Source organism: Apium graveolens, chromosome 3, assembly GCF_009905375.1.
Source record: "Apium graveolens cultivar Ventura chromosome 3, ASM990537v1, whole genome shotgun sequence".
Taxonomy (NCBI): domain Eukaryota; kingdom Viridiplantae; phylum Streptophyta; class Magnoliopsida; order Apiales; family Apiaceae; genus Apium; species Apium graveolens.
In genome coordinates this window covers 290,106,733-290,120,109 of record NC_133649.1, presented here as the reverse complement: position 1 = coordinate 290,120,109, position 13,377 = coordinate 290,106,733, and the positions used below count along the sequence as shown (strand labels likewise).

General features: G+C 38.4%; 1 non-coding gene across 1 annotated transcript; it reads right to left on the bottom strand.

The window, feature by feature from the left end:
- Positions 1 to 9,576: 9,576 nt before the first annotated feature.
- Positions 9,577 to 9,678, bottom strand: LOC141715837 (small nucleolar RNA R71). The gene has a single exon (XR_012572584.1). It is a non-coding gene; the product is annotated as a small nucleolar RNA R71 (small nucleolar RNA).
- Positions 9,679 to 13,377: the final 3,699 nt, after the last annotated feature.

Here is a 13,377-nt window from a genome sequence, read left to right as displayed (position 1 = left end):
GGAAGATGAACAGTTTTGTGGCATGCATACGGATTTAATAGACGAAATTCAGAAATGTAAAGAGTCGGGTGTACCTTTTTAATTGGAGAAAGAGATGAGTCGAAAAACATTGAAGAAACGGTGGAGGATTGAGGTCTATTCCGGGAAAAATGTCTTCCCGCCGGTGTGGTGAGTTTTTGAAGAAGAGTAAAGTGAGAGAGGAGTAAAAGTAAAAAGAAAAGATGTGGCTGATATTTATAGCTGAAAAAGTGATAGCTGTTAAAAATAAATCACGTCAATCATGTCAGGCACAATTTCTGAATAAATAGGGGAACCGTTTTAAAATAATTCAAATTTTAGGACGCGCCCTCTTGAAGGCGCGCCTCATAAGATTTACAGCAATTTGAAATTCAGAATGCACGAAAATAAGAACTTTAAGCAGATCAAGCCCTGTTTAGGGCGTGCCCAGTAGGTAGTATTGGGAAGTTTGTTTATACAGATTTTATTAAAGATGAAGAGAAATTCCAATCCCATTTTTAATGACATATGGAATTTGGGGGGTAGTTGTTATGCCCAAAAATTGGTATAAACAATATTCAGGTTTTAGTTTGATAAAATAGGCAAAATTGAAGAAGGGATGCCTAACATTGAGGAACAGATAAGATAATCTTTCCATAAAAGGAAAGAAGGCACGCCCTTTGCATAATCAGGACGCGCCCCATGGACTGAATAGTTGATTGACAGTTATGGTTGACCATGCATTAGAGGCGCGCCCTCAAGCATAGTGAGGAGGCGCACCCAATTGTTGAAGGAAGGGTGAGGAATTCCTTCCTATGGTGATCCATAGGGCGCACCCTAAGTGAGAGAGATGGTCTGGATGGGTTCTGTGGAAGATTCAAGGAAGATGGAGATTATTATTACTAACCTATTTGGTGCAGGTACTCTATTGAAGAACTCCTTCCTGTAGCACATCTACAGGAAAGGTGGTGTCCATGGTCAGAGACCTCCAGGGGTATGCCTGGACTGAAGGCCTCGTCCTGTAGTCAATAGGTGTCCTCATTGGGGATGTGGGGTGAAATCTGGTGTGTGCTTTGGGAGCTCTGTCTCTGTAGCCAACCGGTGTCCTCGTTGGGAGACTTTGGAGTATCCTGCACTTTGCACCCAAAAGCTTGGGATCACTTGTCCTGCAATCTGGTAGGGGCTCCTTATCGGGGGACAAGGATGCGTCCAACATTTGGGGTGAACCACAGTTATACCTGCGTCCGCGGACTAGAGAAACTGCTTGTAGCGGAGGGTTATCCTTGGCCAGGGAGATGCCTTATCCGTGAAGTCTCGAAGCCGCGGATGAACCTTGGGCCTTTGTGGTTGGACCTCATTGGCGGACATTCCTAAAGCTAGTAGAAGACGGTTTCCAGTAGGTTTCCTACTGGGTCTTGGGATAAGAAATCTAAGCCCATTAGGTTTCTTGTTCCCCAAGAACTACGTGGGCTTGATCCCCTATAAATAGAGGTACGTAGGCAAATTGTAAGGGGTCAGAAGCAAGAGGACAAAGGAGCCACCACTAACCCTAAGTAATCTCAGCCCCCAATAACCACCACCACCAAAAACTGTTCATCTTTTCTGACGAATACTGGTCATCGGATCTGCCGATTACTGTTCACGTTTCCGACGAAGAACCGCCATCAAAGATCTTGTTTCCGGCTACGAACCTCAAACTTTGTTGCTCCCAAATTCCTCTGTCAACAACCATTATGTATGAAACGATCCATTTTAACAGGTGATCATTTTTAGTTGCTTAAAATTTTCATTGGATTAAAACCTGAAACACAACTCAAACTGTGTTTTCCATTTTAAGTTTATAGATTAAATGTTATCTAACAAGTATTGTTTCTTGACTAGACTTCGATTCATTTAGTGCATTGTGCACATGTAGTTTTGGGAATTTATCTTCACATTTTAAATGTTCATATTATACAATTGTTGGAGTTTCAATTTGTTCTCACATCAATTTAAAGCAAATATAAACCTTCGGCTGGATAAAGGGAGTATCGGGACTTCATGTCAGCAATCACACACCGATAAGATTATATCCATGTAAAATTTTTACACTAAGTAAGTTTTGCTAAATTATCTCAAAATATTTAATAGATGCACTAAGCACGAGCTACTTCATGAAACTCCTATGAGTATATAAATAATGCTCTCAAAAGTAACATGAAAAATCTGAATTATGCAGTCTCTCCATGTATCTTTCTTTGATACAGTGCACCAAACACTACATATACACACAACAGTAGAACCATAGATTTTTGAAGTTGAGTTTGAAAGTCAGAAATTCAGAATCAACATCAGAACCGATCAGGGTATACTTAGACAGAAGCGACTTCCCACGGCTTCCCATATTTTGAAGGATTGCCTTCAAATATAGACACATCAGTGAGTGTCTTGTTGGGTCTAATTCTAAATAGAACTAACACTACACGCAATAATGGGACAGGTATAACAAATTAATAAGAACAGGTAAATTCAACCAAGTAACGAAATAAACATCAAGGCACAAACAATCTATAATTAGAGACCGAATTGACAAGAAATTATAGAAAATCACTTAACTCTATGAAGTTTTATCAGAATTGGAGAATCAGTTGAGTCGCCAAGCCCTCGAGAAGACTTGATTGTTCTTGAAGAGAGTATTACCCCACTTATGCTGGATGGTTTGCCGCAATGTCACTTCCAGGATAAAACAACTCAGAGCGATCCGTTCACAGATACGAGAAAACTCAGCACCTCAATTTACCTAGAAAATCAATGAATATATGTATGTATATGTGGGAGAGAGTCATAGAGATGATGTTCTAGGGTTTCTTTTTATTTTCCCCGATGTATCTCCCTCTCAGATTTTCACACACTTCAACTTTTGCTCTTCTCTACCAAAATAACGTATGTAATCTGATCTATTATATATTAATATTTGAGTGAGGATTATTATTATTTTAAGAATAATAACAACTCAGAGCGATCCGTTCACAGATACGAGAAAACTCAGCACCTCAATTTACCTAGAAAATCAATGAATATATGTATGTATATGTGGGAGAGAGTCATAGAGATGATGTTCTAGGGTTTCTTTTTATTCTCCCCGATGTATCTCCCTCTCAGATTTTCACACACTTCAACTTTTGCTCTTCTCTACCAAAATAACGTATGTAATCTGATCTATTATATATTGTATAAGAGTCTAATTATTATTATTCTTAAAATAATAATAATCCTCACTCAAATATTAATATATAATATACTTGTTTATACAAAACATGTTTATATAGTTTTAGCAATTGGCTTCCAGTTCAGACCCTGAGCATAAGCCTCAGGCCCTAAACAAACCAAAATTTTTCAGCACCTCAGGAACTGAACATCTAGCCTCAGGCCCTAAACATTGCAGAAACATTTTCAGCATACCATCTCGCCCTGAGCTTCCAACTTCAATCCTTGAATATTGCAGAAAATTATTTCAGCACATCATCAGGTCCCGAACCTCTAGTCTCAGGTCCTGAACATTACATAAATTTCACACTATGCTTCTCAGCTAAAACCGAAACAACTCTTATATAAATAAGCATTCTTTCTCTTATTTCTACATGGATTTCACTAAGAAAATGTCTTAGATCCAAATATGAAAGTTTATGTCCTTATAGCAAGGAACAACCTCCACTTGTTATTAATTGGAAATTACATCAAGATGACATATTACATGTGTCCTCAAATTTCCATTTTCTAACAATTCCCCACAAATCCATACAGAAATGCATATCAGATTTTATCATGACTTGTTTTTCAGAGTCGGTACCCTTCCGAGTTTGAACCCTCCTAAGTCCCCTACTTCAATGGCTACCGGATATAGATGGAATGTTTCACCTTGAATCTCTATCCGTTTGGTGTAACCACACTCCATAGACGACAACAAATCAAAAGGCTATGATGCAGATCTACGGCTTTGAGATGTTATGGTCTTGTCTCGATCCTGTTCGTCGAATGCTTCAAGGAATAACCTTTTCCTCTAATTGCGACCACGCAATTTCATTCACTTAGCTGGGCATCTCCAAAGATGTACTGCTAACATCTCGCCTTTTGACTTGAACCCATTCAGAGTTTACAAATTCTGACACAGTATTTGGTCCATCAGAATTTATCAAATCCTGATCCAAAATTGTTACAATCAGAGTTTGTTAAAACTCTTGCTAACTAGCAGTCCAAGTACCTCTTAAGGTTTACAGGGGATAGACTCAGATACATAAGTATCTAAAAGTATATGGTAGAGGTACTACCAATTCATCCCTACAACTTGTTATTACCACATTGAATACACTTCGAGGGATCTCTTCTCAGGTGTATTGGGTTCCCGTTGTTGATGAATAATGTTGGGTTATCAGTCCCATCCCCAACCTTGACTTAAGGAATATAGCATGCTCAAGCCCTTTAGTCAGCGGATCGGCTATATTATCCTGAGTTCCTATGAACTCTATAGCAATAATCCTATCAGACACAAGACCCCTTATAGACTTTAGTCTAACTTGGATGTATCTCTTTATTTTAGCATTATACTTTACACTTCTGACTTTGTCGATAGTTGTACGGCTATCACAATGAACAGAAATGGAAGGAAACAACTTGCTTACTACAGGTAACATACTCATGAGTCCATGTAACCATTCAGCTTCCATCCCCGTGGCATCAAGTGCACACAACTCATCCTCAAAAGTAGATTGAGTAATCAAAGTCTGTCAAGAAGACTTCCAGGACACTGCTCCACCCGCAAGGGTAAACACATATCCAGTCACTCCATTGGAACCAGATTCCTTAGCTATCCAACTTGTATCACTATACCTCTCGGGTACCCCCGAAAATCTCTGATAATGCAAGCCAAGGGATATAGTTCCCTTCAGATATCTAAGAACTTTATCCAGTGCCTCCCAATGAGTCTTGTTTGGACAACTTGTATATCTAGCCAACTTAGACACAAAATAAGAAATATCCGGCCTAGTCATATTAACAAGATATTGCAAACTCCCAATAATCTGAGAATACCTTAACTGAGACACATCAACTCCTGAACTATTCTTGACTAAGGCAACTTTTGAATCATATGGTGTACTAGTGATTCTACAATTTGAATAACCGTACTTCTCAAGTATAGAATTCTGTATATAATGAGACTGTGACAAAGTTATTCCATCAGTTGACTGAGTCAACTTGATCCCAAGAATTACGCTAGCCTTACCCATATCCTTCATCTCAAAGTGCCTCTTCAAAAAACTCTTTATCTCGTTAATAATCTCCATATTGGTTCCAAACAATAAGATATCATCTACATACAAGCACACAATCACACAATCATTACCTCTAACCTTATATTAGACACACTTGTCACTTTCATTAACTAAAAACTCGAAGTCTAAAACAATTTCATCAAACTTTTTATTCCAGTCTATAGGTACTTATATAAGACCATAGATGGACTTGAATAGTCTACATACTTTTCTCTCATTACCAGATACAACAAATCCCTCAATCTGATCCATATAAATATCTTCTTCAAGGTCACCATGAAGAAAAGCTTTCTTTACATCCATTTGATGGATGATAAGACCATGTACAGAAGCGAATACAATAAGCATCCTGATTGTTGTCATTCGGGCAACTGGAGAATATGTATCAAAGTAATCAACGCCTTCACTTTGCCTAAAGCCCTTAGCAACTAGCCTAGCCTTGTACTTATCTATTGAGCCATCAGGGTTTAGCTTCCTCTTGAAGATCCATTTACATCCAATAGTATAACACCCAAGAGGGAGATCAACTAACTCTCATGTTCCGTTTGAAACAATTAAGTCAATTTCACTCTTTAGAGTGCCTTTCCAATGCCTTGACTCTGAAGAATCCATGGCTTGACGGAAAGTTAAAGTCTCATCCTCGACATTGTAAGTGATAAAGTCACTTCCAAAGTCCTTGACTACCTTTGCACGCTTACTCCTTCTAGGTTCCTCTACTTCAATAGGAGTAGAGCTACTACTAGGATCCATGCCCACATTTATCATCTTTTCCACATGATCAGGAATAGAACTCGATGTTTGAGTGGGATCATCCTCAGAACTACCCAAAGGTATACCAGTCTTCATAGGGAATACTTTCTTAAAGAAAGTTGCATCACGAAACTCAACTACCGCATTCGCCACAATACTATCTATATCAGATTTTAATACTAAAAATCTCATAGCAGTTGTGGTGTCAAGATAGACCAGAAAGATACAATCAACAGTTTTCGGACCCAGTTTCTTTCTCTTGTGTTCAGGGACAAGCACCTTAGCAAGGCACCCCCACACACGAAGATAACTGAAACTTGTCCTACGCTTTCTCCATAATTCATATGGTGTCTTGTACATATGTTTCAGAGGGACTCTATTCAGAATATGGAAAGCCGTATTTAAAGCCTTTCCCCACATGTACTTAGACAATCAAGAATTAATTAGCATACTATTAATCATGTCTTTAAAAGTTTTGTTCTTTCGTTCTGCCACCCCATTAGACTCAGGTGTGTATGATGGAGTAACCTCATGAACTATACCATTGCTTGCACAAAATTCTTTAAACAGGGTACTCGTATACTCACCACCTCTATCAAACCTCAAACGTCTAAGTCCTTTGCCAGTTTGTGTTTCAGCTTCATTTTTATATATAATGAATTTATCTAGTGCTTCATCCTTATGTTTAAGCAAATAAACATAACAATATCTACTACAATCATCTATAAAGGTAATCAAATATCTACAGTGATCCTTAGTCAACACACCACCAAATTCACATATGTCCGAGTGCACTAAATTTAACAAGTCTGAATCCCTAACAACATTATGAAAAGGTTTCCTTGTTTGTTTAGCAGTTACACACACTTGACACTTAGATTTCTTATCAATGGCGTACTTTGGAATCAACTCTAAATTTATCATATTCTTTAGAGCACCAAAATATAAATAACCAAGTCGTAAGTGCCACAAATCAGATGATTCTACACAATTAACAGAAGGTGCAACACTATCATTAATAAAACCATCCAAAACGGGTTCAACATTAATTAAAAACAAACCATCAAACATGTAACCCTTGCCAAAGAATGTACCAGTATGAGTAATAACTACTTTATTACACTTTAAAGAAAGTTCAAAGCCGTTTTTAACTAAACAACTTCCACTTATAATATTTTTACGATTAGAGGGAACATGATGCACTCTAGTGAGAGATAGAATCCGCTCAGAAGCAAACTTCAGGTCCACGTTTCCTATTCCAAGCACTTGTGCAGCACTAGCATTCCCCATCGTCTCTGTCACTCTATTACTCTGTTGATAAGATACAAACAAGCTAATATCAGCACAAATATGTAAATTAACTCCAGTATCAATCAACAACTCATGTGAAAGATAAGTGAAAAGTAGTACAGGGTTGTAAATAACAGACCCGTCATCGGTTCCAGAGGCAACAACCTGTTGAGTGGCATTTATGACACTTTATAATGCTCTAATAAGCTTTGAATTGATGCATTTGTACTCAAGTTATTAAGTGTTTTAACGTATTTTCTAGTGTTTTTGCATTTCAGGCATTAATCTGTGAATCGGGTGAATTGGCATTGTTTTGATGCCAATATAGTGTCTAGATGGTGTTGGAATAAAAGCTCGTTGAAAGTTGGCTCAAAGCTGCAGGAAAGATGAAGAATTTAGTTTTGGCAGAAGCCCAGCGCGCCCGTGCTGATCAAGCACGCGGGCGCACCGAAGTAACAGGAAGCCAGCGCGGCCGTGCCGTGTCGGGATGAAAGATTCCTGATTCTATTCTACTTTAATTTGGGAGACTTCTATGCTGCAACGGGCTGCTATATAAATAATTTTAGGTCATTTTTAATAAGAAGAGAAGAAGGAGATACTTCAGAGCTAAGGAGAAGATGACAAGAGACCTATACCACAAATCAACAAAGGCGAAGATGATCTAGTTAATTCTTGTGAATCTTTGTTTTGAGTTGTAATTTTGGATGCTCATTTCTTGTTTTGTTAAACCTGTACTCTTGTGTTATACTCTGTTTTTCATTCGTTATAAAGACTACATTTGTTTTATCATGCTTTCATCGGAACCCACGTTGATAATGAGTCTGATCATGGGCTAATCGTTATCGTGGGGTTCTAGCGGATTTATTTATGGATTTCTTTAGTTAAATTGTATTGATGCCTTCGTGTGTGGTGATTGTATGATAACCTAGTATTGATTGTGCGTATTCGTCTTATGAGCGTCGCGAACTTATAAGATAGTGTGTTAATTCTTAATGAAGTGAAAGTGGATTTAAGGATTTAGAACTTGTCATGCTATCATAGGTTCATGTATTGTTATGCATGATTTGTAGGTAATTTTTACCATCTTACTTGCCCTGTGTCAAGATAGATGACTTGTGCTTAAACCATTATGTTGTCAAATTCTATAGACATATAGGGTCTCAATATAATTGGTGTCTATTCAGCTTCTATATCTTTTGTGGATATCTGGTAGTATGACACTCGTGCAACGAAAGTTGGCGTTTATCAGTATCGTGTTGTCTGGTTAGTGTCATCACCATTGCATGCTAAGGTTAAGAGTAATAAGGCTATTGAATGAAGTATTTAATGAAGTTAGAATTCCATGTTGTCATATATATTACTTCAATCAATCTTATTCTCATAGTTATAATTGTTAGTTATAAACAACCTCAAACTGTTATCGTCTTAGCATTGAATAATAACCATGTATTTTTGCTTAAGTGCGTGAATTAATTAGTTAACCAATACAGTCTATGTGGGAACGAACTAGAAAAGATTCTATACTACTTGCAAACTCGTATACTTGCATGTATTATTAGCGCGTGTTTAGCGACTAACAAGTTTTTGGCACCGCTGCTGGGGACTGCAGTGTTAATTTATTAGTTGATGTATTTTCCATCAGTGGTCGTTAAAGTTCATTGACTCGGATATTGTTACTTATCTGTTTCCTTGTCTTATTTCAGGTGCTTTAACGATGGTGTATGCATACGCGTTTGCGTACTCATAAGAGAATATTGGATAAAGTCGAGGAAGAGCTTGTGGTAGTTCATAAAGAAGTTTTTGAGATAGAAGAGAAAGTTGAAGAACCAGTATTAGTAGAGATGGGTGATCAAGCGAAAAATCCTAAGGATTTGATGGACTATTCTCAGCCTATGATTAATAAAATTCAGTCAAACATCATCAGACCAGCCATCAGGGCTAACACGTTTGAGATCAAGTCAAGCACAATTCTGATGACACAGAACTCAGTTCAGTTTGGGGTAATCCTACTGAAGACCCGAACATGCACATCAGGGATTTCATCGAGATTTGTGACACTTTCAAGTTCAACGATGTGTCTGAAGATGCCATTAAGCTGCGACTATTCCCATTCTCTTTGAGGGACAAAGTGAAGTGTTGGTTACACTCTCTACCAGTACGGTCTATCACCACTTGGGAGGATCTTGCGTAAAAGTTTCTTACTAAATTCTTCCCTATGGCGAAGACTGCTGCAATCAGGAATGCTCTTACTCAGTTTGCTCAGCAAACTGGAGAATCTCTGTGTGAGGCTTGGGATCGATATAAGGAGATGCTAAGGAAGTGCCCATGTTAATCAAAAAGCATGCACTAAATAATTCACGCAAGTATACGCGTTCGCAAGTAATATAGAATGATTTCTAGTTCGTTCCCACAGAGACTCTGATTAATCATATTTAATTAACACTTACTCACCAATGTATGATTATTCTTCAATGCCAAGACAATAACAATTAAGATTGGTTAACTAATATTAACTACGAGAATTAAACACTTGAATTAACAATATTAAACACACATGAGATCCTAACTTCATTACTACTTCATTCAATAGTTATTGTTATTAACTTTAGCATGTAATGGTGATGATATTAATCGAATAACACGAAACTGATAAATGCCAACTTTCATTGTATGAGTACCATTCTACCAGGCATCCATAAATTAGATAGAAGTTGAATAAGCATCAATTATGTTGAGACCCTATATGTCTATAGAATTTGACAACATAACGATTTAAGTACAAGTTATTCATGATGATTACACAGGACAAGTAAAACAGTTAGAGTTACCCACTAATCATGCATACAACACATGAACCTATGCTAGCATGGCAAGTTCTAAATCTCAAGATCCACTGTCGCTTCACAAGAGATTAACAGGCTATCTTACATGTTCGCGACGCATATAAGATGAATAAGCACAACATATACTAGATATCACACAATCACCACACACCAAAATATTAAACAATTAACTAAAGAAATCCATAGTAAATCCGCTAGAATCCCATGATCACGATTAGCCCATAGTAGAACTCATCGTCACCATGGGTTCATATGAAAGCATGATAATAACACATCGATATAAAGCTAAAAAATACTTAATAAATAATGAAGTACGTCACAAGAGTATTAAGGTTTAAAGCATAAAGAAAACTAGCATCCAAGTTACAACGAATTAAAAGAATCACAAGATAAATGAATGTTTCCTTTTCTTCGTTGTGTTGTGCTAAAATGGTCTTCTCAATCTTCTAGCATTCGCCCTCCTTGATGATGAAAACGTCTTCCCATAAGGTTTATATAAGTGTCCAAGAGTGACCACGCCAACAGAAGCCCAATTGTACTTGAATTAAAAAAATCCAGATTCTGAAATTCCGCACGCACGCGGTCGCCTGCGGTCTCCACGCGGCGGCTTGCTGGCCCGCGGTCGCCTGCTCCTGGCGCGTGATCGCGTGCTACCTTTCTGGAAAATTCCTTATTTTGCTCCTATTTTTGCTGATTTCTTCGCTCATCACCCCTAGACTGATTCCAAGCACTTCCTTAAGCTTTATTTGATGAAAACTACCTATCTAAGCAAGTTATACCCTGAAATGCAAAAACACTAGAAAACGCGTCAAATATACAAAATATGTGAGTCCAAGACACCAATTCAAGCTGATATGGGACGCTCTAAGTGGTATAAAATGCCACTTATCACACCCCCAAATTTGAACCGATGCTTGACCTCAAGCATCACAGACTCAAACTTAGAATAAAATATGCATGAATGCAACTAGATGAATGCAGCGATCCCCTCACGATGACTAAACCAACCAACACATGACATATCAAAAAATGCAATTAGGAGACTAAAGATCAATCAAATCACGCAAGCTAACATACAAATAGACACGTGGTGTGTGCGAATGCTTAACAGATATGCTTTAAAACTAGATCAATCACCATAACTTAATTATCCTCATGACAATCACACGCTTATACGAAGAATATATTCTAGACATAAAATGACTTATAACACTATAAGATTATTGGAGTTTATTACGGAATCATGCTTCTATTGAACATATAAAACAAATGCTTATTTGATCGTGCAATGAGTGAGGTCCACAAAAGACTTATGCAATGGTACCCATTTAGCGAGCGTTAGGTTAGCGGATCCCAGACTATAAAAGCCTTAGGTCACTAGGCACAAAGTCCCCTAAAAACTTAATAACTTGAATACCAAAGAGCCCACTCGTGATCAATTGTGCATTAAAGCATTTTTTTTCTTTTTCTTTTTTTTCCTTTTTTTTCAATTTCTGAGCAAGTGCGTTTCGCTCCATCTTGCTCAATCCTAGACTACTCATATACAATACGAGCCGACTACTAGCCATTTGATGACTAGCCACAACTAGCAATGAATTCCAATTTTTATCTCCAATTTTTATCTTTTCATGTCTTTTATCATTAAGAGCCTAGCATGCATTCTAAGTATAAGCAATAGATTAACCTCAAAAACCATCAAACCATGACAACGATATAGTCCTTAAGCATACTCTAAGACTTAGTGAAATTACAAGTGTTTCTAGCATGCATGTCAATCTAACAAGATTCAACATCACTCTAATGCTATCACTACACTCACATCAATATCACATATTAATAGGTAAAGCAACACAAAGGGATCATGGTATATGCATGAGCTATATGACATGATAAGTAAAGCTATAAAATTAAAAAAACTATATGGCAAAAATATGCAACTATATGAACTAAACTATCATAAATATGTAACTACATGGCACACACATAAATATGCTCCTTAACTACCACCCCCAAAATTAAAATCTTCACTGTCCCCAGTGAAGGTAATAGAAAGGAACACAGGGTATACCTACTCAGACGAATCATCATCATCACCCTCAGAGGGTGGAGTGTCAAGAGGTGGATAAGTAGAATCCTTACCAAAAATGGGCCACTGGATGTTAGCTCCAAGGCCTCTAAATGCAGTCCCAAGTGCCTGGGTGAGCTCCTGCGAAAACCGACTTTGCGACTCATACATCGCATCCATCCTCCTCGAAAGCCTCCTGTACTGGACATCAGCCAATCCCGAACCATCTCCTCCCTGGGTTCTCGAAGAACCTGCCTCTCCCTAAGCCTGACTGGGCCTAGCCATGCTAGCACCAGCTACTGGAACTCCTCCTGGAAGGTGATACCCCAAACCATGTAACTCGGGCTCTCCACCCGTCCAATCCTGCATCACATTCAAAGTGGATGAATCAATAGGAGCGGTCGGCATCTGTAGCTGCTAATAAGAAGGCCACTAGACTCCAACTGCCTTGCAAAGCTTCGTGACAATAGAGGCATACAGGATAGAGTATTGCGATTTCCCCCTCAAAAACTTTAAAATCCCTTGGTAGATGTACTCACCAAGGTCCACATATTCATCATTCAGAATCCCCCATAACAACCTCGCCCTCTCCACTGTAACCTCATATGCATGCGAAGAAGGAAGAATGTTAGCACATATAAATGTATTCCAAGCACGAGCATACCTGTTCATCGTGACAGCAGGAAAAGTATGATAATCGTTGGATCCCCTTTTGAACTTCCACACTGTGCCTGGCTGACAGAGAGTATCAATAATCAAGTCCAAATCAAAGTCCTCAGGGGCCTCTGAATTCCAGTTCTCCTCATGTGGTTCCCTTTCTCGCTGTCCAATCACACGGCGAATCACCTCGGGCTGATAGTCAACAATAAACCCACGAACAACAGAAAACCCATTTTTGTCGGCCTTGGCGTTCGCATAGAACTCGCGAACAATATTATTCAGAACCACCTCAGGTGACTCACAGAATGTAATCCATCCCTTCCCAACAATCATCGGCAGCAACTCACCATCCCTCCCTGATGGCAAGAACCCCCTCTTCCTCATAATAGGCTTAGTTATAAGCTTGGCATACTCTTCTTCAGCAGTCCTATCAAACAATCGGGGCCTTGCAGCAGTATTCCTC